Source organism: Terrapene carolina, unplaced genomic scaffold, assembly GCF_002925995.2.
Source record: "Terrapene carolina triunguis isolate 2854851 unplaced genomic scaffold, T_m_triunguis-2.0 Scaffold951, whole genome shotgun sequence".
Lineage (NCBI taxonomy): Eukaryota > Metazoa > Chordata > Testudines > Emydidae > Terrapene > Terrapene triunguis.
Window position 1 is genome coordinate 3,075,415 of NW_020665302.1, and position 22,594 is coordinate 3,098,008.

Consider the following 22,594-nt stretch of genomic DNA (forward strand, 5'->3'; position numbering starts at 1 on the left):
GGTGGGAACCCCTTTGTTCCAAACTTGGTTCCCAGACCAGTTTGTGGAAAAATACAGGTACCCAAAATGGGATTCAGAGTCATGTGGTCTGGTCACATGGCCTTGCAGAGTCAGAGCAGCCATTACTTACAGGCTGTCTGGAGCGTTCTCAGGAAGGCGGGTGGGGGGGGAGAATAAGCTTCTCCTAAGGCCTATTATTTTTCCTAATGGCCCATTACCCTGAATAGGCCATTCCCAGCCAGGTGTCTAGGCTGGGAGCATTTTGCCAAGTGGGTGTCACCCAGCCGTAACTACATTTGAAATACAGATACATAGTCAATATTCATAACTATAGATGCAAAAATGAGACATGCATACAAATAGGATAATCATATTCAGCAAATCATCACTTGTCCAACAACACCTCACATGACTCATCTTGTACAAATGCATCATAATTATGCCATAATCATATCATAATAATATTACTATGACAAATATGGGGCGCAGTGTCACAGCACAGAGAGTACACTTAAAGTTTGAAGAAGATACCAAGCTGGGAGGGGTTGCAAGTGCTTTGGAGGACAGGATTAGAATTCAAAATGATCTTGACAAACTGGAGAAATGGGCTGAAATAAATAGGATGAAATTCAATAAAGACAAATGCAAAGTACTCCACTTAGGAAGATGAAATCAATTGCCCAAATGCAAAATGGGAAATGACTGCCTAGGAAGGAAAGTTTAAGAAAAGGATCTGGGGGTTATGGTAGATCACAAACTAAATATGAGTCAACAATGTAATACTATTGCAAAAAAAGTGAACATCATTCTGGGATGTATTAGCAGGAGTGTTGTAAGCAAAACACAAGAAGTGATTCTTCTACTCTGCTCAGTACTGATAAAACCTCAGCTGGAGTATGGTGTCCAGTCCTAGCACCACACTTTGGGAAAGCTGTGGCCAAACTGGAGAAAGTCCAGAGAGAACGAAAATGATTAAAGGTCTAGAAAAGATGATCTACAAGGAAAGATTGAAAAAAATGGTTTGTTTATTCTGGAGAAGAGAAGACTGACGGGAACATGATAACAGTCTTCAAGAACATAGAAAGTTATTAAAGAGAGGAGGGTGATAAATTGTTCTCCTTAACCACTGAGGACAGGACAAGAAGTAATGGGCTTAAATTGCAGCAAGGGAGATTTAGATTAGACATTAGGGAAAACTTCCTAAATGGAAGGGTGGCTAAGCACTGGAACAAATTATCTAGGGAGGTTGTGGAATCTCTGTCACTGGAGGTTTTTAAGAACAGCGTAGAGCAGTGGTTCTCAGCCTATTTACCATTGTGGGCTGCATACGCAGCTCTCTGTGTTATGTGGGCCGCATCCACACAATATGTATACTACCTGTATATCTACCAGAAAAGTAAAGTGTGGTATTTGTTATATGACAGAGATAAGATTCAAATCGATCTGGTACCTTTCATTTCAACGCTGGCAAATGTCTGCCAAGGGCATTTAACATTAGCAAAATAAGTCAAAACATTAACTGTTAAAATGAATGAATTTACGGTAAGGTGTATTGCCACCCAGACTGCTGGCGACGCAGCTGGACTGAGCACCCGGAGAGTGCAGCTGTGGAGCCTGCCTGCAAAGTTGGGGAGCCCTGTCCAGTGCGGCGTGGCCCCCAGCCAGGGACTGCCCCCCATGCATCCAGACCCCACCCCATGACTGCTCCCAGCACCCTCCAGCAACTGCCCTCCGCAGCCAGCCCCCCAGCACTCAACGCTCCATCCAGGGACTATGCCCCAGCCAGGGACTGATCCCTGCCACCAGTCCCTCCACCTAGAGTCTGTCCCCCATGCACAGGCTGCATCCCCGTCCCCATGCCCCAGCCCCCTGCACCTCCCTCTGCATGCCCACTGGTCTTCCACCTTGGCTGCGTGTAACTCAGCCATGCATCCTGCCCTGTCTGTCTGTTGCTGCGATCCTAGTGCCAGGGATCCTGGTCCAGCCAGGGTCACTAGAACTGGGAGGGCGCTGAGCAGCCTGGCCTTCTGTCAATGCTGCTGGGACCGATCCTACTGGGGGGAAGGGGGGGGCTGATGATGCTGGGCCCAATCCTGCCAGGGGCTGACGCTTGGCCTGATCCTGTACTGCCCCATTTTTGCACCTCTGGCAGTCTCTGCGCCCAGGTCAGGTGCTCCTCCCACCTCCCCCTAGTTACAGCCCTGAGGATGTCACATGGGCCGCAGCTGTGTGTTAATTAGGCCACAAGTGGTCCACGGGCTGAAGATTGAGAACGACTGGGTTCGACAAACACCTGTCAGGGATGGTCAAAATAATATTTAGTGTTGCCTCAATGCAGGGGACTGGACTAGATCACCTCGTGAGGTCCCTTCCAGGCCTATGATTCTATTTATTTATTTGCTTTATAGAGTCTAACTAATGGATGAGTTTGCAGTATACAGACAATATGCAAAGTTTATTCTGAGACGCATAATAGAGATTTAAAAAGGGGATTATGGTCAGGGGATTTCTGATTTTCAAATGTGTGAGAGTTCCCTGTAATAACTGTGATATCCTAGCGATGCAGTTTTAAATGATTAGAGAACTATGCAAAAGCTTTAAGGCTCTCTTCACAACACTAGACCTGATAAAGTGATTCTTCGCTTTATTCCTCACAGCATTTTTCAATATTAATTTTCCTGAATAAAAAAAAATCTTTTCTAAATAATGAAGAGAAATCTCATTAACATACATACCGAGGTACCAGCCTCTCAGGCATAAACCAACTGCCCTGATTTAAGTGTAAATATCAGCACAAAATGATCAACCCTGGTAGGAAACAAACAGTCTTATACATAGGGGTGGATGGTAGACGAGAAGTGCGATACAGCAAAGAGTTGCAGGAACTGCCATCCTCTGGGCAGGCAGTGACCCACTGGTGTGAGGAACACATGGAAGCTTCATCCATAACTTCACTCCTAGAAGCTCTGCTGAGGAAGACAGCCCCTGCAGCGCCACTGCTAGGCAGTTTGCAAACTCCACAGGATCCCCCACCCTGGTGTCTCCCTCTGCTCCTGCACAACTGATCAACCCCAAAGGCTCCGAAACAGCCAGTGCGGCTAGAGACAGGGAGACCTACCATGTCTATAGAGGAGTTTTCTCTTCCTGTGGAATTGATAAGCTCTGCAAGATTTCTGGATCTTTGCTCCAGCAAAGTTTGCCAACTCCATGAGTCCCAGACAGAGACTCTGTACAATCTAGACAGCATTCATGGAGTTCCCTGGGCTCCAAACAACTGTAACGAATATCTTTGAAATTCCCCTCCCAGACTTTGCAAAACATCTTGAAGGCACCAGTCCCCATTGAGGGCATCACAATAAAGGAGGCCCCAGTCCTGGTTATTCAAATGCATAAGGGGTTGCAGGTTTAGGACCCCAGTTTGGAGGTTCTACACCAGGGTTTGTTTGAGAGGGACGGTCTAAGGAAAGTTAGAAAAATGTTACAAACCCCAATTACCAAACCGTCAGATCCTGACTTGCCCGACAGTGTCCTCCGCTGGCAGAGACGACACTTGAACAGCTTAGTCCAGGGAAAGTTAGAGCAGGGTCATAACTGGGTTTTCATGGCTAGTTAGTCACATTTTTGATACATATCGATAGTGGATTCTCGCCTTATCTCTGAGAAGCACTTGCACATAGTGCAGAGTTGGGCGCTTGTTTTTTTAAACGTTTTACATATAAAAGTTTATTCCCACAGTTCTTTGTTTGTTTCTTGCACAAAGCTTTCTGAAATCTAAAACAACAGTCTCTAAGACCCTTTTTATGTCTTCCACAGGCTGCACCCTCTGATGTGTGTGGAATTCACATCTGTCCCATTGAACCCAGCACTTTCAGTCCCACTTCTCAGAATGTCCCATACATGTTTTTAGAAGGCACATCTAAGCCTGGAAGAGGTGCATGGTTGGGCATGTGCACGACAGGGGCCTAGGGTGACCAGATAGCAAGTGTGAAAAATCAGGATGGGGGTGGAGAGTAATAGGTGCCTATACAAGAAAAAAACCCAAACATTGGACTGTCCCTAGGAAATCGGGATATCTGGTCACCATACAGGGGCCAGAGGCAACTGTCGGCATCTCCTTGACTTGGAAGTGCCACCTTCTTACTAAAACTAGCTGCAATCTGTGGCTAACCAGGACCTGTTGTTGTGCAAGGCAGTCAGTCCAACCCTTCCCTGAGCTGGGAACAGAGGGGCCTGGAGGAGCAGGGGAGGGAGGGGGAGCAGCAGAAGGGATCTCTCTGCCCAAGCTCCATGCAGACATGTCCCGCAGGATGTGCATGGGAGTGCTAGGAAAGAGGGGATGTCTAGCTTGTGCCTTCTTCCCTTAGCCCAGCAGCCCCTCCCTACATTTCTGGCTCTACTGTGTGCACCGCGCAAGAGTGGAATGCTTGAGGTGTCGGCCACAATCCGATTGGCTGATGCCACGTGGATCTCTCCCGATGCGAGTGCGAGATGGGACGGCAGAGCTGCTTTGCCGGCTCAGTCAGGATGGTACACCCCACAGCGGCTCTGAGTAAAATCATTCCTTCCTACGTGGCTTTAAATTCAAATGTATCACACCACGGTTCTGACTGGCGCTGGGCCACACATTCCACTTTGTAGCATTTCAAATTCCCTCTAATTCCTCCCCTTCCCCACCTGCCATCTTCCCCTTGTCTTCTCCCTCTTCCTCATTCCCTCCTTCTCCTTCCCCGCTTGCACGGTCCTCTCTCGGAACCGCCCAGCGCTCTGAGACGCTTGCTGCCTTCACATTTCTCAGCCCAGTACATACACAGTAACTGCTCTTGTCCTCAAGCTATTCGCGGGCTGGGGCTGGGGAGGGAGCCTTTGCCAGGCAGTTGCCCGGGGTACCAGAATCCATGATGCTGTGTTCACCAGGAGCTGATGTGTCCTTTGGTAGTGAGCCTGGATGCAGGCAGAGCATGTCCGGGGCTACGGGAGGACAGATCATTTCATCTTTCTTCCTGCCTCGCATCCTCATCCCTTCACTAATGTAATGAGCAGTAGTGAGGCTGCAAAGGAGACGCTGCCCAGTAGTCTGGTCCGACGCTGGACTCCTCAGTAGGGACCTTTGAGAATGCAACAGAGGATTTGCAAAGGGAGGCGCGGCTTTGTCTTTTGTGGCATCGGGAGCTTTTCACTTCGAAGTGCAAGCGGAATCCCGTGAGAATGGCCCTGTGTGTTGGCAGGGGAATCTGCCACCCTGCAGCTGATGGACAACATGTCAGCAAAGCTTTTTTTCCATTTTGGTTGACATTTTCCATGTTGTTGAGATAAAACTAGAAACCCAAACCCACCTTTTTGTATTATAGCAAAAATGTTCAGGGTTTGGTTTTGAAAACGAAATGTTTTTGCTGATTTTGTAAAAACAAAACCGATTTTTGAAACTATTTTTTTCTGAGTTCCATTTTTTCTCGAAATTCTTTGCGGGAAACTTTAGGGAAAAAATTTCTCATGAAAAATAATTGGTATTTTTCAACCATACATTACTGCACTGAAGTGTTTCAGACTGATGTGGTTTTGTTTTATTCAGTTTTACTAGCACAATAATATACGCTGGCTTCAGCATCAGACATTACACACACACTTCTAACTATCTCTTGTGCTTTGTGCATTAGCAGACAGATGCACACCCTTATATATGTTGTTAATATTCTTTACCCAATAAAGTAACAATATCCATTCATCCTAGAATATCCCAAAGGACTTTCCAAACTCATAAATCAATCCACCTGCCCCTGAAATGCAGCTACCTCTAGGGTGCAATACAATAGCGGCACTGCAACACTGAACATCTTCTTAAAGCAAGAAGTGAAGAGGAATTCCATGCACAGTGAAAATGCAAGGATGATTTATGGAGCCAGAATGTAATTCAGAAGTTGTTATTTGGCCAGGGCACCAGTGTAAGAAAGCCACTGGTACTGTTAATGACCACGTGCTCACACATGATTAGGGTGACCAGACAGCAAATGTGAAAAACCGGGACAGATGTTGGGGGGTAATAAGAGCCTATATAAGAAAAGTTTCAGAGTAGCAGCCGTCCAAAAATCGGGACTGTCCCTATAAAATCGGGACATCTGGTCACCCTACACATGACCTCACTCTTCACTCTCATCTGCAAATGGCCATTCCTACAGCATAGCGCCCCCTAGGGCTAGGGTTTGGTATGGAATTGTAGAGAAAGTCACCACCAGCACCACTTCCAGCACAGTGTGTGGATTTCCCCCCAGCACCGCCTCTGCGTGACCCCATTTAGCCTATGAAATCTGAGATCAGAGGCCCAGGTGGCAGACCATTGCACGGCAGATCTGTGGGTGTCTGCTAGATGCCTGTGTATGGGTAGCCAGCCAGGAGAGATCACTGTCTGCAGGTATTTTCCCCATGAGCAAATTGCACACCCAGCCTGCCATGCGTGCAGGGCCGGCTCTAGGATTTTTGCCGCCCAAAGCAAAAACCATTTTGGCCGCCCCTCCCCATTTTTTAATTACCCCACCCCCGGCCCCGCCTCAACTCTGCCCCTTCCCCAAATCTCCAGCCCTGCCTCCTCCCCCCAGGCTCTCAAGCCTAGGAGGGAGGGAGGGAGGGGGAGAAGCGGCGCCCGCGCCGCAGCCGCTCGGGATCTCCCCCTCCCTCCCAGGTTTGAGAGCCTGGGAGGGAGGGGGAGACCCCGAGCGGCCGCGGCGTGCGAAACCGCTGCTTCGCGTGCCGCTGCTCCCCCTCCCTCCCAGGCTTGAGAGCCTGGGAGGGAGGGCGAGTAGCGGCGCGCAAGCGGCAGCAGCAGTAGAGGTGAGCTAGGGCGGCCGGGGCACATTTTTAGGGGCGGCATTCTGGCGCCGGCCATGCCGCCCCTAAAAATGTGCCGCCCCAAGCACCAGCTTGTTTTGCTGGTGCCTAGAGCCGGCCCTGCATGCGTGTGCCCTGAGCAGGCTGTCTGGGAGCCACACTTCTGAGCATGTCACCCTCAGGAGCAGGTTTGCTTGTGTGTTTTGTTACTCCCCAGTAACAGACTGAACACAAACACTGAGTGCGCTGGCCAGAAAAGCCAGTGAACAGGAAGGTGCTACGCTGCTCTTCGCAAAGGTGGAGCAATGCTGTACTCTGGGTCTTCTGTTCAGCTCTCCTTCACCAGCTGCCGAGAGCAGAATCTATTTCCTTCCTTGAACTAGTTCCCAGCAGCTGGAGGAAGCTTTGATTTGAAGCTTTACCAGAGTAGCTCTTTTATCCATCGCCCCCTCCCCATGCTCATCGATCCACAAACAAGAGATGGCCTTTCATGCTTTCACCGATGTTAAGGACAAAAGGGACCATGGTGATTATCTTGTCTGACCTCCTGCAAAACACAGCCCAGAGAATTCCACCCAGCCAGTCCCTTCTGGAGCCCAGGACTCCTCGCTGAGTGAGACCATAGCTTTTAGAAAGAAACTCCTGGATTGCTGGGTGCTTAATGAGAGCACATGCCCCTGCAGGGCAAGGGCCAAGAGCCATCCATGGCTGTGCCCGCCAAGCAGCAGCCCAGAGAGAACCCGCTAACCCAGCTGGACGTCTTGCCAGTGGGTCCCAGGCTAACACAATGTGGTTCCCGGGGCTCTTCCCATGGCTACATCAGGTGACTGCCTAGGTGTTTGGAGCAGCTGGTCCCATAGCTCGAGCAGTAGAAGTTAATACCTTTTGACTGTGAGCACCTGAGTTCAGTCTGCCCAGCCAGGCACAACATCATTTCCCGAGAGGAGCGAGATGTTCTCCAAGGCAATGGGGCTGCTTCCTTAGCCGCAGAGCCCTGCTCCAGCTCTAGGCTAGCTGTTTGGACCAGTTCTTCCTGGATGTTAGACCCTTTCACATCTGCTGCCTAGAATGGGCACAAAACCAGCCTCCAGACCCCATCAGCTCCTCCATCCTGCCCCACAGATTGTTCCATCACAGGCGATTGGTCCTGTCCAGCTAGAGATGGGATGAACCAGATGCTGGGACTGCAGAGCCTTAAATTGAGAGGGAATCTGAATCCACATTGTGCAGCTGAGGCCCATCTAAGCAACAGCACCTCCCTGCTCCGCACCACACGCGTGCGGCCGCCGGCTCACCGCCACCACGCCACAGGCGCTCAGCCTTCCTGAAGAAATCTGGCCATCTGTACTGAAAAGTTCTTGCTTCTGCAAACTGAATGCCAGGCCCTTGGAATGCAGTGTGGGGGGAAAGCCCGTGGCTGCCAGGTGACCCTGCCAAGCGCACCCCCTTTGGCCTTTGCAGACTGGCTTGCTCATGCTGCTGGGGGAATCCATTTTATTGACAGCTCTTCATAAAGCCTGGCAGCATTTGAAAGGCTGCAACGCTTCCCTCGGCATATCAATAAGCTGCAGCCTTTCCAGCGCAGGGCAGATTTGAAGGAAGAAAGAGTGAGGCTCAGAGGATCAGCGATCAATGCCGGGCCCATCGGGAGCCCAAGTTTAGGAGATTTGTTATTGAAATAGGAACGGAATTGCTGCCCGAGTGAGCGCTCTGATCTGACCCTGCTACGTGCGGCAACTTCAAAAGCACAGCGCATCTGTGGGGCGAGCTCCTGGCCTCAGGGCACCAGGGGCATGAGAAGCACTAGCCCCCAAAGGGGGCTGGCACGCTTGGATGCGTCTCTTCCCAGACGGGGGAAGGACGCTGTGCCATGGTGCCAGCGCTGCAACTGCTCCCCCTACACCTCAGCCAGACAGTTAGATTAGCAAGGATTAGAAACAGCCCCATGCAGCCGCAGAGGGTGCGAAATCAGACCTTCTCTAATAGAGCGGCAGGCTGGTCTGGTGGTTGGGGCATTCACTTAGTCTGTGGGCAGCTTGGCTTCAAGTCCCTGCTCTGCTACAGCTTCCCTGTGTGAGAGTGGGCATGTCTCAGTGCCTCCGTTCCCCTTGGTGTCATGGGGATAACAGCACGGGGAGGGTGGGATGGTAGATCCATTAGAGATGGTGAGGTTCTCAGATCCTGTGTTAATGGGGGCCCTCTATCTACCTAAGGTAGATACATTTCCTGTCATGGGGCTGTTGGAGAGGATGGTGCAGCCAATCTGACTGCTAGGTAGGGTGGGGAATAACGGGCTGGGTTATAGGGGATCTGGGAGTTTATAGTGGATCACAAATTGAATATGCGCCCACAATGGGATGCGGCTGTGTAAAATGCACCTATCACTCTGGGGTGTATGAACGGGAGAGTCCGATATAAAACACAGGAGGTTGGCGTCCTGCTCCACTCGGCACTGGTGAGGCCCACAGCTGGAGTGAGGCGTCCAGTTTTTGGCACCACACTTTAAAAAAGATGTGGAGAAGCTGAAGAGGGGAAGCAACAAAAATGATAAAACAACCCCCCTCTAGCCAGCGGGCATCAGCTCCCCCTTCCCATGCTCCTCGCCCAACTGGGCATGTTTAGTCTTGAGAAAAGAAGGCTGAGGGGGGACCTGATAACAGTCTTCCAAAATAGTAAGGGCTGTTATAGAGAGGAGGGTGATCGATTGTTCTCCATGTCCACTGAAGGAAGGACAAGAAGCAATGGGCTGCAGCAAAGGAGATTTAGGTTAGATATTAGGGAAAACGTTCTGACCGTAAGGATAGTCAAGCTCTGGAAAAGGCTTCAAAGGGAGGTTGTGCAAACGCCGTCATTGGAGACTTTAAGAACAGGGCTGGTCTAGGATGACTTGGTCTGGTCTCAGCGCAGGGGACTGGACTAGACGACCTCTCTAGGTCCCTTCCAGGCCTGCATTTCTATGATTTTTATGATAAACCAGCCACTTTGCTCTGCTGCACATCACCTGCAGGGCTGCAGTGTGTGTGTGGGCAATTCTGCTCAAGACGTGGGGAAAATTCCCGTTAAGCATTATCAAAGATAGGGCGATGAGGTGGGGGGGTTAGTGGGTTTAAGAGAAGCAGACAGGGGCTTGGATGGAGGACTCAGCACCAGCAAAACTGCTCTGTGTCTCCAAGACATACGTTTTCTATGCAAACTCCTAGCAGCCTGGGACAGTAGCAGGATCGTTGTGTCTGGCGCAGAAAGTGGACATTGCAAAAATGGGGCGAGCTTCCAGGTTTCCTTATATTTCTTTTCCTAAAAAAAGAAGAGGGAGTTCTCCTACAAAAACTGTGCTTAACTAATACCACCTTGATCCAGAAAACAAGGCGAGTACGTTAGAATTAACCCCCTACGGCTTAAATGGAAATGGCCAGTCAAAGTAGTTAACAGAAGGATTCATTACCCCCAACAGGGCAGACATCCAGTTAATGAAAAAGCTGACGTGTGAAAATCCGGCTAACCAAAGCCAGGAGCCCTGGTGACTTGGAAACATACACGTATCTACCAACATTTCAGCACCCACAACCTCATCTCCATATGTCTTGTCAGTGTCACCATGGTGGCTTTGCTGTATCTCACTCTGGGGCCAACCAATGAGTAGGAGCCTGGGGGGAGGGGGGGAATCTAGCAGCCTGGAAGGAAAGACGGAAGACCCTGAAGAGGAGAAGAGGGAGAGAGTTACCATCTCTGGCGCCATTCCTTAGCTCAGATCCGATTCTTCCTGACTGCCCTAGTCACAGCCCTCAATGGACACTCCAGCCTCCTGTTCTCTGACAGCCCCATGGTCACAGGCAGGACCCCAGGATTCCTACGCCCCAGGCTCAGGGAACTGCTGCCTGCAACCAAAACTTCGCATTTGGAAATTTGACATTGCTCTGCTCCCTTATTGCAAGGAGCCTGTCCCAGGAGCGGGGCGCTCGCTGATAAATACGGTAGCTGCTGTCTGAAGGCTACTGCAGAAAAACTCAGTCACCACAGCTCCACTTTGGACTTGTTTAACAAACTCTTTATTAATTACAAGTAATCCTCTGTGTGTTATTGTTCAGCTAGAAGTGGCCTCTGTACCCTCTCAAGCACAGAAACATTTTATTACAGATCCCAGTTCCGACTTCCTTCTCAGAACCTGCTGGGTCCTACGTCCTCCCAACATGGGCTCAATGCCACTTTCCCGGTAACCTGGACCCATCCAGTCCCCAATGGACCTGCCTCTGGTGCCTCGACAGCACACTCCTGGCTCCTATAGCCAGGTTCTGAAACGAGCCACCTCCAACCAGCTGGCGTCAGCTCTCCTTCCCCATGGTCTTCGCCCAACTGCTGATGTTGGAACTAGCATTGCATGCTGGCCCCTAGCAACCAAACGGGCCTTTACAGAGTCCACAGATGTTACCTCACTCTCTCATGTCCGCCCAGTGCAAGCAGGCCTTAAAATCTGGCTTTGGGCTCACCAGACCCTGGTGTCTACTTCCAGACACAGAATCTTGGCCAGTCCTGCTTTGTCAAGACAGCCATCCCTGCCCTTCCTTCTGGGGTGCAACTCTACTTTTCCCAGTGGGAATCCCCACAGCTTCGCTGCTGGGAGCATCCCTCACTCCCCCGGCCCTCGCCCTGTACTGCTGGGTCCGGCTCTCCAGCCTTGGAGATGTCAGCAGGTCAGCTCCTCCACTCATCCCCTGCACTTAGCCCTGGATCTCTGTCTCAGAGCCAGCAAGCAACTCCCGCTGCTCCGTCTCCTGCCTTCAGCCCGCTAGCCTGGGGACGCCGACAGATAGCCAGCAAAGCCATCTTGCTGATTTCCTGCCTTCAGCCTCCCCCACAGGAGCCCCCTTCTCTCTCTGGCAGCTGTCCTCTCCTACCCTTCTTCTGGCTGACTCCTGACTGACCTTTATAGCCTCCCTGGTTCTGTCTGGCCCCTGCACTGGAACAGGAGAGCAGAGCCCAGTTCCATTTAATGGGCCAGCTACCCTGCTCCCTGGCCCCATTTCTCTCCCTCTGTCACTTCGAACAGGTGGACAGACAAGGTGCGGGAGGGAATCTCTTCCATTGGACCAACTTCTGCTGGTGGCAGAGACAAGCTTCCGAGCTTACACAGAGCTCTTCTTACGCTGCAGACAACTCACGCCAGGCAGAGACATCACAGGGAAAGCCCCCCTGAGCAGCCCATTGCCTGTTCCTCTCTCAGCTCTTTATTTGCTCTTTGCAGTTCTCTCATCTCCAGCAATGCAAATCAATGCAGTCAGCTTCATTCCTATGGAGAGCCACTGGCTCTTTCGGGCCCCTATTGGGGATCCACGGAGAGCAGCAGAAGATCCGTTTCTCTATAAGCGTTGCCTTTCGCTGGGATTTTAACAGAACTGTGCGACCATCTCAAGCTACATGGCAGCAGACAGGGTCCCTTTGCCTGCCCTCCAGAGAGAACAGAGAATGAGGTGACACCAATCGAATGACACCACAACACATTGCTTGGAAAGGGGGGACGGACCAAAGGAGAGACCCAAACGCCTGGCCACTGTCTGTAATTTTTAGACGGTGCTCAGCTGTCTTGCGAAGGAAAGGAGGGAAGGAGACGCCTTTGGGCTGAAGTGGGACTTCTTGGTCCCTCGGCTTGATGGGACTTTAAAGATAATGATGAATTTCCCCCTTTGCTGAGGTTTGGGCACTGAGTGGTTGAGTCCTTCCAGCCAGTACTCCCATGTAGAAACGGGCCCCCGGAGGTGGCAGTGAATTCACTTTCCACCATCATTTGGGCTTGATGGGACAAATGCAGACGGAGGCTGAGCGCCTCTGCTGTACCAAGGGACAGCCCTGCTGTAGTGCCACATACGCCTTCCAACAGGGCTAACGTGGGGCAAGGTTCTGCCATTGGCTCACTACACGGGGGTGAATTTCACCCAGGCAGTGGAAATATACACCAGGGGTGTGGTCCTGGCCAAATACCAGGACAAAGAGTCATGGCAAATCCCTCTGTGTCACTCAGCACCCCAATGTGCGAGGCTGTGGCCAGCTCCTCCCCTTTGGTCCATTGCACCCACAAGGGAAGGCAGCACCAGGTATCGAACCAGGGCCCTTTTGGATCTAAACACATGAGCTCCTGCTGTAGCAGGTCTGTCTGTGGCCCAGCCACCTCTAGATGGGGACAGAGCACCATACTGAACGTGTGGGGGCTGCACCTGCCCTCTTGTGCCTTGCACTCACTAGTGCACGTATGTTTGAGCGCTTCCTGATGGAAGAAACCGCCCTTCTCCGGCTGACGCCGCTGCCCTCTTGACGAGCCAGCCAGAGGGGTGCATTGCACAGATGGACAGGCCCTCTGCCTGCAGGCTGCTGCTTCCCCAAATGCTGAGCCGCAGCCTCTAAATGTGGCTAACAACAGCCAGCGTGAAGAAACATCAAAGGGGGCCTTTCCAGCTGCACTTACGAAAACACAGCACTAAGCAGCCGCAGATGGGAGCAGGGGCGATTAAATATGCATAACCCAGCAGATCACAAGGTAGCGCTTAGCTGTCCTCTAATTAAAAGGGAGCTGGTTCCTAATACAGTGAGGAAAGCTGCCAGTGGAAGCTGTGTGCAGCCAGATTTTCCCCAATTGAGACTGAACTGTGGACAAGGGACCCTCCAACCCTTCCTGCCTGGCTCAAAGGTGCTAGGGGGCTTTGGCAGGTCGCACAGCGTTGTGGAGAATCCCAGCTGATCTCTGCACAGCGTAGCCAGACAAAGTGCGCCTGGCTAGAGCGCGGCAGAACCATGGCCCCACGGCTCAAGGTCATAGCACTGATGGGATGGGAACTTTGAGCTGCGCCCTGGCTGTGTAAAAACCATCCCTGCAATGAGGGGGGAGATCCTGACACCCACCCAATCCATCTCCCGGAGCCGGGATGAATTGAGGAACTAGGGGAATCTTGTGCAATAAAGGACAGGGTGGGGTGTGACTGCGAACGCTCGTTTGGTTTGTGGGAGTGATTGTTAGTGCAGGAACCAGAGCCCTGATAGTGCAGCATTTCCGCACCGGCCGGGGGACCACAGCTTATACAGCCCCCGCCCCACGGCTCCCCTGCTCCACAGCACTCCTCCCTCCTACAGCCCCCTCCCCCACACAAAGAAGGGGGTGGAGCCTGAGGAAGAGGCGGAGAAGGGGGCAAGGCCTCCAGGGAAGAGGTGGAGAAGGGGTGGGGTCTTGGGGGTCCAGTTACCAGATGTAAGAAAGGTGGCAACCCTCCCACTCCCCCACAGATCTCCTCCCCATATAGCCCCCCTACCCCCCATAGCCCTCCACACAGCTCCCCTAGCCCCCAGAATCCTCCTCTCCTCCTACACCATATAGGCCCCCTGCTGCCCACAGGCCTCGTTCCCCCCCACAGCCCTCCCCTGCTCCACGGTTACCAACCCTGACCCTTGGGCACACGTGGAAAGCTGCCGGTTAAGCTGCCTGTGTCAATCCCACATCTCTGCACGTCTGCCCTGGGCTGATCAGTGGGCTGGATCCCAAGGCCTCCCGCCTGCTCTCAGCTTCCCACTGCAGCCCCTTCGGCTACTGCACCCACTGGCTTGTATCCCGGTGGGGCTGGGGAGCGTGGCTCAGACACCCCCCACGGTAGCCACATTGCTTATGGCTCTGGACGAGCCTTCAGGCTGTTTTCAGCTGCTTGGCTTCTGGGGTACCACGGCTCCAGTGTGGCCAACCCCAGCGATCAAGGGGTTTTCCTGAAACAAGGTGTTCCCGACCCTCGCAAGGCACTGGGGGAGCTTCCCGCTCCCCTCGCAGAACATTAGTGAATTCTGTGCTCCCATTTCCACCCTCCCCCAGCCCAGCAATTCATTCCACCCCCACATCAGTTCTGTCCCGTCCCCCCCGCCATCTCTCCCGGCTCCTCCTGCACATCCAGGGGCTCTTTACCCCCCTCTGCCCCTTCCCAGCTGGGGAGGAGGGCGGCAGAACTGCCGTGAGCTACTGGGCTCATTCAGCTCTCTCCCTACTCCCTTCCCCATATTCCCCTCTGAGCTGCTGAGTGGAGGGGGAGGGCTCTGCCTGCTTCCTGCTGCAGCACTGATTGGCTGCTCTTCCCCAGGAGGTGGGGCCGTGGGGGAAGCAGACAATCAGAGGGGGAAATTCCCATGGGGGCAGAGCCTTTCGATGGCTGGACAGGCGGCAGCCCTGGCCACCACTTGGCAGCGCTGTGTCTCAGAGAGAGCTGGTCAGGAAACAGATTTTCTGTCTGGGGGGAACATTTTTGAGATTTTGGAAAAAAAAATTCGTTCTGAACTGGGATGAAAATCCAACATTTTGATTAATTTTTTTGCCAAAGTAAAATCTGAAACAAAATTTGTTTGGGGTCAATCTAAATGTTTCATTTTGATGTTAACTCCTTTTTTAAAAATATTTTTTCATTGAAAATAAAGTAAATGACAATAGTAATAATAATAATTAATTGAAACGTTTCATCCCGGGAATGACATTTTTGAAACAGTTTTCCCCCTCACACACGTTTTTTACTAAACAAAATGTTGTTGTAATCGGTATACTTTCCCCAAACAATTGAAAAGGCATTTTCTGACTGAAGAACATGGAAAATGTCTGTGTTATTGAAAAGTATGTACGACACAGTTTCCTCACTCACATTTGTGTTGTTACCCATTGGATGTGCAGGGGTTAATTTCCTTCCTGGGACCGAAGATAACCAATGAAGTGGCTGGGGGTGAAAAACACGGCATGTAGGCAAAGATAGGCATTTAACGCCATTCATTTGGGCTTGAATAGGGACTGAGAGTGGCTGGCTCATTACAAAAGGAACTTTCCCTCTCCTGGAATTGACACCTCCTCATCTATTATTGGGAGTGGACCACATCCCCTCTGATTGAATTGGACTTGTCAACACTGGTTCTCCACTTGTGAGGTATTCCCTTCTCTTCATGTGTCAGTATAATAATGCCTGCATCTGTAATTTTCACTCCATGCATCTGAAGAAGTGGGTTTTTTACCCATGAAAGCTTATGCCCAAATAAATCTGTTAGTCTTTAAGGTGCCACCGGACTCCTTGTTGTTTTTGTGGATACAGACTAACACGGCTACCCCCTGATAATAGGCATGTAGGGCTGCTGTGACTGGTCTACCAAGAACTGTCACCGTGTGAATAGAGCTACCTTGGAAATACAATGGAAGACCCTGGACTGGATCATTAACTTTTAAGGATGGCAGGCTGAGGAGTGCAGGATATGTGAAAACAGCCTGTTTGGAACTGAAGCTTGCCACAAACAGCTGAGATGTGAGCAGACTGTAACGAGACTCCAGCTGCCCAGTGCAGGGGGGCTTCCCAGGACATCTGGGGAAGCAGAGAGGTGGTGCTGAGTGTGTCGGTTTTGCTTTACCATTCGAACCCAATTCCCCTAAACACTGTATTCCAGGTGATTAAGAAATGCCAGCTAGTTTTGAAAAGGCTGCCGTGGGTCACTGCAAACACCGGTTGGTTGCATCGTTCCCAGGAAAGGAAGTCTCTAACAGAGGTCCACGTGAAAAATGGGGGTGCTGAGCCAGGGAGCCAGTGTAGGAGTTGTGGGGCTCCCACCTGTAACAGGTAGAGATCCCGGGCCCAGCACTAAGGAGAGGACACTCCCAGAGAGACTGTGTAAAGGTCAGAGGCAGAACCCAGCCTGTGGATCTGTGGCCACTGATTGAAAACACTTTAGATGATAATTTTCTGGCCATTTGTAGTCTGAGAACATAGCTTGACAGGAGGCGCTGTTTGGTAACAAGCTATTTCTGTAGACACTGGAGCAAACCTGAGCAGCTCTGCCTGCAGCCTCACTGCAACTGTCCAGGCCAGGAAACACCTAGGTCGGGAACATAGCCACTGGGCCCTGATGTAAGGAGCAGACTATAGCCAATGTCAGAAATGCCACAAGGACCAGCGCTCCCTCAAAAGAGGGAGAGCCTGACAATATGACCTGGGATAAGGCCGGGAATGTGAGGCTGGAGTCAGGCATTTCAAACCGGGCTAGAAAAGAAAAGGGAACAATTAATCCATGTTGCCACCCCTCCCTGCCCCCCGCCTTTCCCATCTCCAGCTTGTGCGATTCCTTTGGGGAAGGGGATGCATAGCAAGGGGCAGGTGTGAGGGCAGCATGTTGGGGTGAGTCTAATGCCTACCAAGCAGGGGAAGCAAGTAGCCCAGTGCTTCCCAACTTGTGGCTGGGGCAGGGGGTCGTGAAAGGATACGAGGGGGTCGTGAGACATTGAAAATCTACGGAGGGGCAGACAGGCCAAACCTGCATGGTGCTCAAAGCTGTATACACATCACGCACCGTGGGTACAATTTTGTCAGCCGGGCTCATGGGGAAGCACCAGTACCCCCAGGGAGACTCGCAGGGTCACTTCTCCAATTGGCACTGGTAAGATCCCCTGGCAGGAGGAGCGTGTCCCAGGCCTGTGCATCTGTGTAAGGCCCCAAATACGTGGCTGCTGCACCACCACCAGGAGCAGAGGGCCAGGCTGAGAGCACCAGTAGCAGCTGGCGGAGAGCCACATGGTCCCCCTGTGCATTGTCCCCCAGGGGCTGCCGGTACCTGGATCTGTCCAGGCTGGATGGGCACCTTCAGCTACAGGATACACTGAGCAGCTGCCTGCCTATCTCCACCCACCGCAGCACCGCCTGCACCTGGTATTGGTGCCTCTCCCTGATACTGGACGGCTACTCTCCTTCCCCCCACCAGGCCTCCTCCATGCTCCCATCTCCACTCCCCCACATCACCAAGCAGCCCCCTTCATCCGCATGCCCTCTCCACCCACCCCAGTAAGTCCCTTTCCCCTTCTCCCAAACATGTCTAATGCCTCTTTCAGCCCAGCAAGCCAGCTGCTCAAACATCTGACCCCAACCCACCTGGCCTTCCTCCCCCTGGGGATAGGACCTGCGCCTCCCCCCAGGGTACTGCGAGAGAAATTTCTGGGGTGTCCCCAGTGGGGTGGGCCTAGCCTGGGGGTTGCATTAACAGAGGTGAGCCCTACTGGGGTGAAGGCACAGAAGAGTTTGGGAGCCGCTGTTCTAGCGCGATCTCTGTGCTGTGGAAATCAAGAGCCACAATGCGAAGTCCAGCGGCGGGTAGAGGAGGCTGCGCTCCCATTCTCCACAGACAGCTGGCATGAGGCTGTCGCAGCACGCGCTCAGTGCTTTGCGGGATCACATATAAATCTCTGGCTTCAGGGAAGCTACGGCCCAGAGGAGGTTGGCTCAGTGTGTTAATCCAGTATTGGAAGGGTTAATTACCTCAGTGTCTGCGTGGGAGCTACTCTAGATAACCAAGCCAGCTCCTGTGTCTCCTGGCGGCTAGAGCTGCCTGGAATCAGCACGGCGCATTGTTGCAGCAAATGTTGTAGTCTGCACCTGCCTGACAGTCCCTCCAGAGGGCAGAAGGGCAGAGCTGGCCTTGGAACCCATGAAGCTGCAAAGCGGCTGGAGGAGTGTGCTGGCTTCTCAGCTGGTTAATCCTATTTATTTATTTATTAATTATTTGTGTCACGAGAGTCCCTATGAGCCCCAGGCGTGGAGCAGGGCTCCACTGTGCTAGGCGTTGTACAAACACAGACCAAAACGCCAGGCTCTGCCTCGAGGAGCTGCCAAGCTAGACCAGAGACAACAGGTGGATACAGACAGGCAGACAGGGAGTGCGAAGAAACAATGAAACGATATTGGTCAGCACGACGGGCAGCGGTATCAGCATACCAGCCGCGTTGCTGTTATCGAGTTGTTAGTAGGCCTGACGGGTGGCGCTGGAACCAGGGGAGCCAGGGGGCCATGCTCCCCCCATGTGTTAACAAGAGAAACATATGTGCTCTTTGCAGGATATGTAAGTAGTATTTTAATTCCTTTGCCACTTTGGCCTTGCCCCCTCTCCCTTTTACAAACGGTGCCCTGGTCTCACGCAAAGGAGCGTTCTAGGCTCAGCCTGCTGTTTGGGTCTCACTTCTTGCTGTTATGTAGAGACCGAGTGGATTCCTCAGGCCGGAGCACTGGGGTTCCTCCAGAGAGCAGGGCTGGGCCTTTGTACTCAGCCAGGCTCAGCTCGCTTTGGGGGCTAATTAGAAACACGGTGTGGAAGCCTGGCCCCATTGAAATCCATGGGTGTTTTACCATTGCCTCCAGTGGGGCCAGGATTCCACCACTGGCATCTCGCCACAGGGAGCAGGGGTGGAGAGGCCCCTGCAAGTCCCTTTAGGTGCCCCTGGCTTAGCTATGTTGGGGGAGGTGCTGTCCCAAAGACCCCGCCCTGCCACCAGCAATCAGTGCCTGCAAAAGGGAGAGAGGGTCTGAGACACGGCGCAAAGGAGCTTCTCATGTGCAGCACGACCTGCCCGCCGCAGCACTGGTGGGATCAGAGACACTGACTCACAGTCAGCAGGACACAGACTGCATGTTAAGTAGCTGCATGCAGCCCCCAAAGGAAGCTTCCTATTAACAGCAACCTTTGTTCCTCATTAGGGATGAATCTGTAATTTATCCCCCAGCAGAACAGAGAGGATGCTGAGGTGATGTTCAGCGGTGCTTCCCATCCCAGCCATAATGATGCGCAGTTTCCCACCTCCTGACTCTCCACCCACCTCTCAGCCCAGGGTTAGGCTGGAATACCCAGAGCTGGGATGGTCGTCAGGGAGAGATGGGCTCCGGGTCGGATCTGGGCTCCCACCCCTGGAAAAGCACTTTAAAAAAATCCGATTTTGAAAAAAGAGAGCGAGAGAAATGAGAAGCAAAAATGTCAAAAATGAAAAATACCAAAAACATGTTGTTCAAATGTGAGAATATTTGTATAAAGAAAAACATGGGTACCTTTCAAACCTCGGGGATGAAAAGAACTTTGCGATTTCAATATTTTTAGTGATTTTTTTTCTCGCATTGCTGTTAATTTCAGGGACAAAGAATGCCCAATGTTCATGTCCACCTTTGAGCTGCAAGCACATAGCTAGGGGCCACGGGAAGCACTGGGACTGCACTCAGTTCAAAAAGGAAAGTATGTGCGTAAGTGTGCGCAGGATCGGGGCCTAAGAGTATAAGCAGATACCTGATGTGTGCACTGGATGTTGTGTGATTGTGACAGGGTGTACCAATCCCGCACGGGTGAGGCAAGGGTTAAGGAGCTGCTCTGGATGCAGGAAGCCACACCCCCTCGCCCCTGCTGAGCATACTCCCAGTGGACGGAGCATTCAAAAGGGTGCGGCTCAGCTCAGCCTGGGTGGATGGAGCAGGAGAGCAGTTGGGTGCAGCAGTCTCCTGCAGAGACGCTGCTGGAGCTCCAAGCAGCCGGGACTGGGCCTCATAGCCAAGCTACTGCAGTGCAAACTCTTCAACTGCGGGGACCAAGGGTGACACGTTGCGGCTGGCAGGGGAAGGTGCTCTGGAGACTGACCTGAGAGGATGCCAAGAGGGATCTGAAGGCAGACCCATGGCACGATGGAGGAATAGAACCTGGGGTAGGAAGTGACCCAGGAAACTGGAGTAAAGGTGCCAGTCCCCAAGACATGTGTATGGACTATTGTTGTGAAGGGCCCTGGGCTGGAACCTCGTGGATCAAGGTGTGCCTGGGTTCCCCTACCTCACTGTGGACTGTAACCACCAGATAAGACAGCCCTTGACTCTTGCCAGGAGGGTACATAGTCCACAGTATCGCCACTGGATGCTACTTCCGGCCTCGGACACCCAAACACCCCACCACAGTAAAGCAGAAACGTGCGTGTGCAATTTTGCTTGATCCCTTCTGAAAAGTGGGCTGAGAAGTGTGCAGATATTTGACAGGCGAAAACGCCCCAAAAGGGAAGGGGCTAGTTAAGATGAAACAAGCTGCTGTGGTGAGCGGTCATGGGGTGAAGTTAAGAAACGGAAGATTTAGGCTAAAGAGCAGTACTGACTCCCTAGCAGAGAGATGTGTCAGAATGTGGAATCGTCTTCGAAGGTGAAGGGCTAAGACCCACATTGCCTCGGGTATTTAAATGGAGCTAGGACACAGCACATGGAGATGTAACAGCATCTCTGTAATACATTGCACGTCTGTAGCATCTCCCATCTAGTATTACAAAGCCCTTTCCAAAGGTGGGAGAGCGCTATTATCCTCATTTCACAGGTAGCATAACTGGGGCACAGGGTGGTTGAGTGATGCTCCAAATTTACTCAGCAAGAGTCCCTCTACACGGCAAAGGCCCGCGGTGTGACCGCAGCTGGCCTGGGTCAGCTGACTTGGGCTTGTGGAGCTCGGGCTGCGGGCTATAAAATTGCAGTGTAGACAGGCGAGAGCCTCTGAAACCTCCCACTGCAGGCTCCAGCCAGGACCTGAACATCGACACTCCAGTTTTATAGCCCCAGAGCCCGAACTCTGCAAGCACAAGTGAGCTGACATGGGCTCTGAGACATGGGGCCAGGGGGTTGTTGTTTTTTGCAGTGTAGACGTACCCCAGGACAACAGTAGAATCAGGATTAGAAACTAGATCTCCCAATTGCTATTCCCTGGTCTCCAGTGGGATCATCCAGTGCTGCGGGGAGGGACAAGACCATCCAGCTACAATGACTGTCGTTTTATACTTGCAGAGTTGTTGTAGGCGGGTATCTCCCAGGATAGGAGAGAGGCAAGGTGGGTGAGATAATTTCATTTATTGGACCAACTGGTGTTGGTGGAAGGGACAAGGAGAAAACTAGAGTGTCCAAGCTAAATACAAGGTGGGACAGATTGTTACACGTAAGGGGTTCATACATGTTGTAGGAGACCACGTAAAATGAAGGGGGCAATTAACACCTCTGTAGTCACAGGTCAATGGAGAGTTAGTAGGCAGCAGACTGTTACAAATTGTTGTAATGGGCCATAAAAAACAGTGTCTCTGTTAAGTCCATGGTTTTTAGTGTCCATCACAGTTATGAATTTAAGTTCCCAAGCTTGTCTTTTGAAAGTGTTTTGCAGGTTTCCTTGAGGAAGAGGACTGAGAGGTCAGCTATAGAGTGATTGCTTTGTGAAAAGTGTTCGCCCACTGGTAATAGGGAATTTTTGTCTTTGATCATTTTCAACCACCACCTGTCCATGAAACTTTCTCTGGAATACTCCCATACTAGCATCAACTTCCTGGACACCACAATCAGCTTGGAAAAGACACAACTAAGGGGGGATATGCTAGAGGTCTATAAAATCATGACTGGTGTGGAGAAAGTAAATAAGGAAGTGTTATTTACTCCTTCCCATAACATAAGGACTAGGGGTCACCAAATAAAATTAATAGCAGGTTTAAAACAAACAAAAGGAAGTATTTTTTCACACAATGCACAGTCAACCTGTGGAACTCCTTGCCAGCGCATGTTGTGAAGGCGAAGATTATAAAAGGGTTCAAAAAAGAACTGGATAAGTTCATGGAGGATAGGTCCATCACTGGCTATTAGCCAGGATGGGCAGTGATGGTGTCCCTAGCCTCTGTTTGCCAGAAGGTGGGAATGAGCAACAGGGGATGGATCACTTGATGATTACCTATTCTGTTCATTCCCTCTGGTGCTCCTGGCATTGGCCACTGTCAGAAGACAAGATACTGGGCTAGATGGACCTTTGGTCTGTCCCAGTTATGGACATTATTATGTTCTTAACAATGGGACCTTACAGACAACTATATATGAGAAACTACAGATCACCACACTTACCCTTCATCGATCCAGTAACCACCCCAGACACACCAAGAAACCCATTACCTACAGCCAGGCACTCAGATACCACAAAATGACTGAAGAGA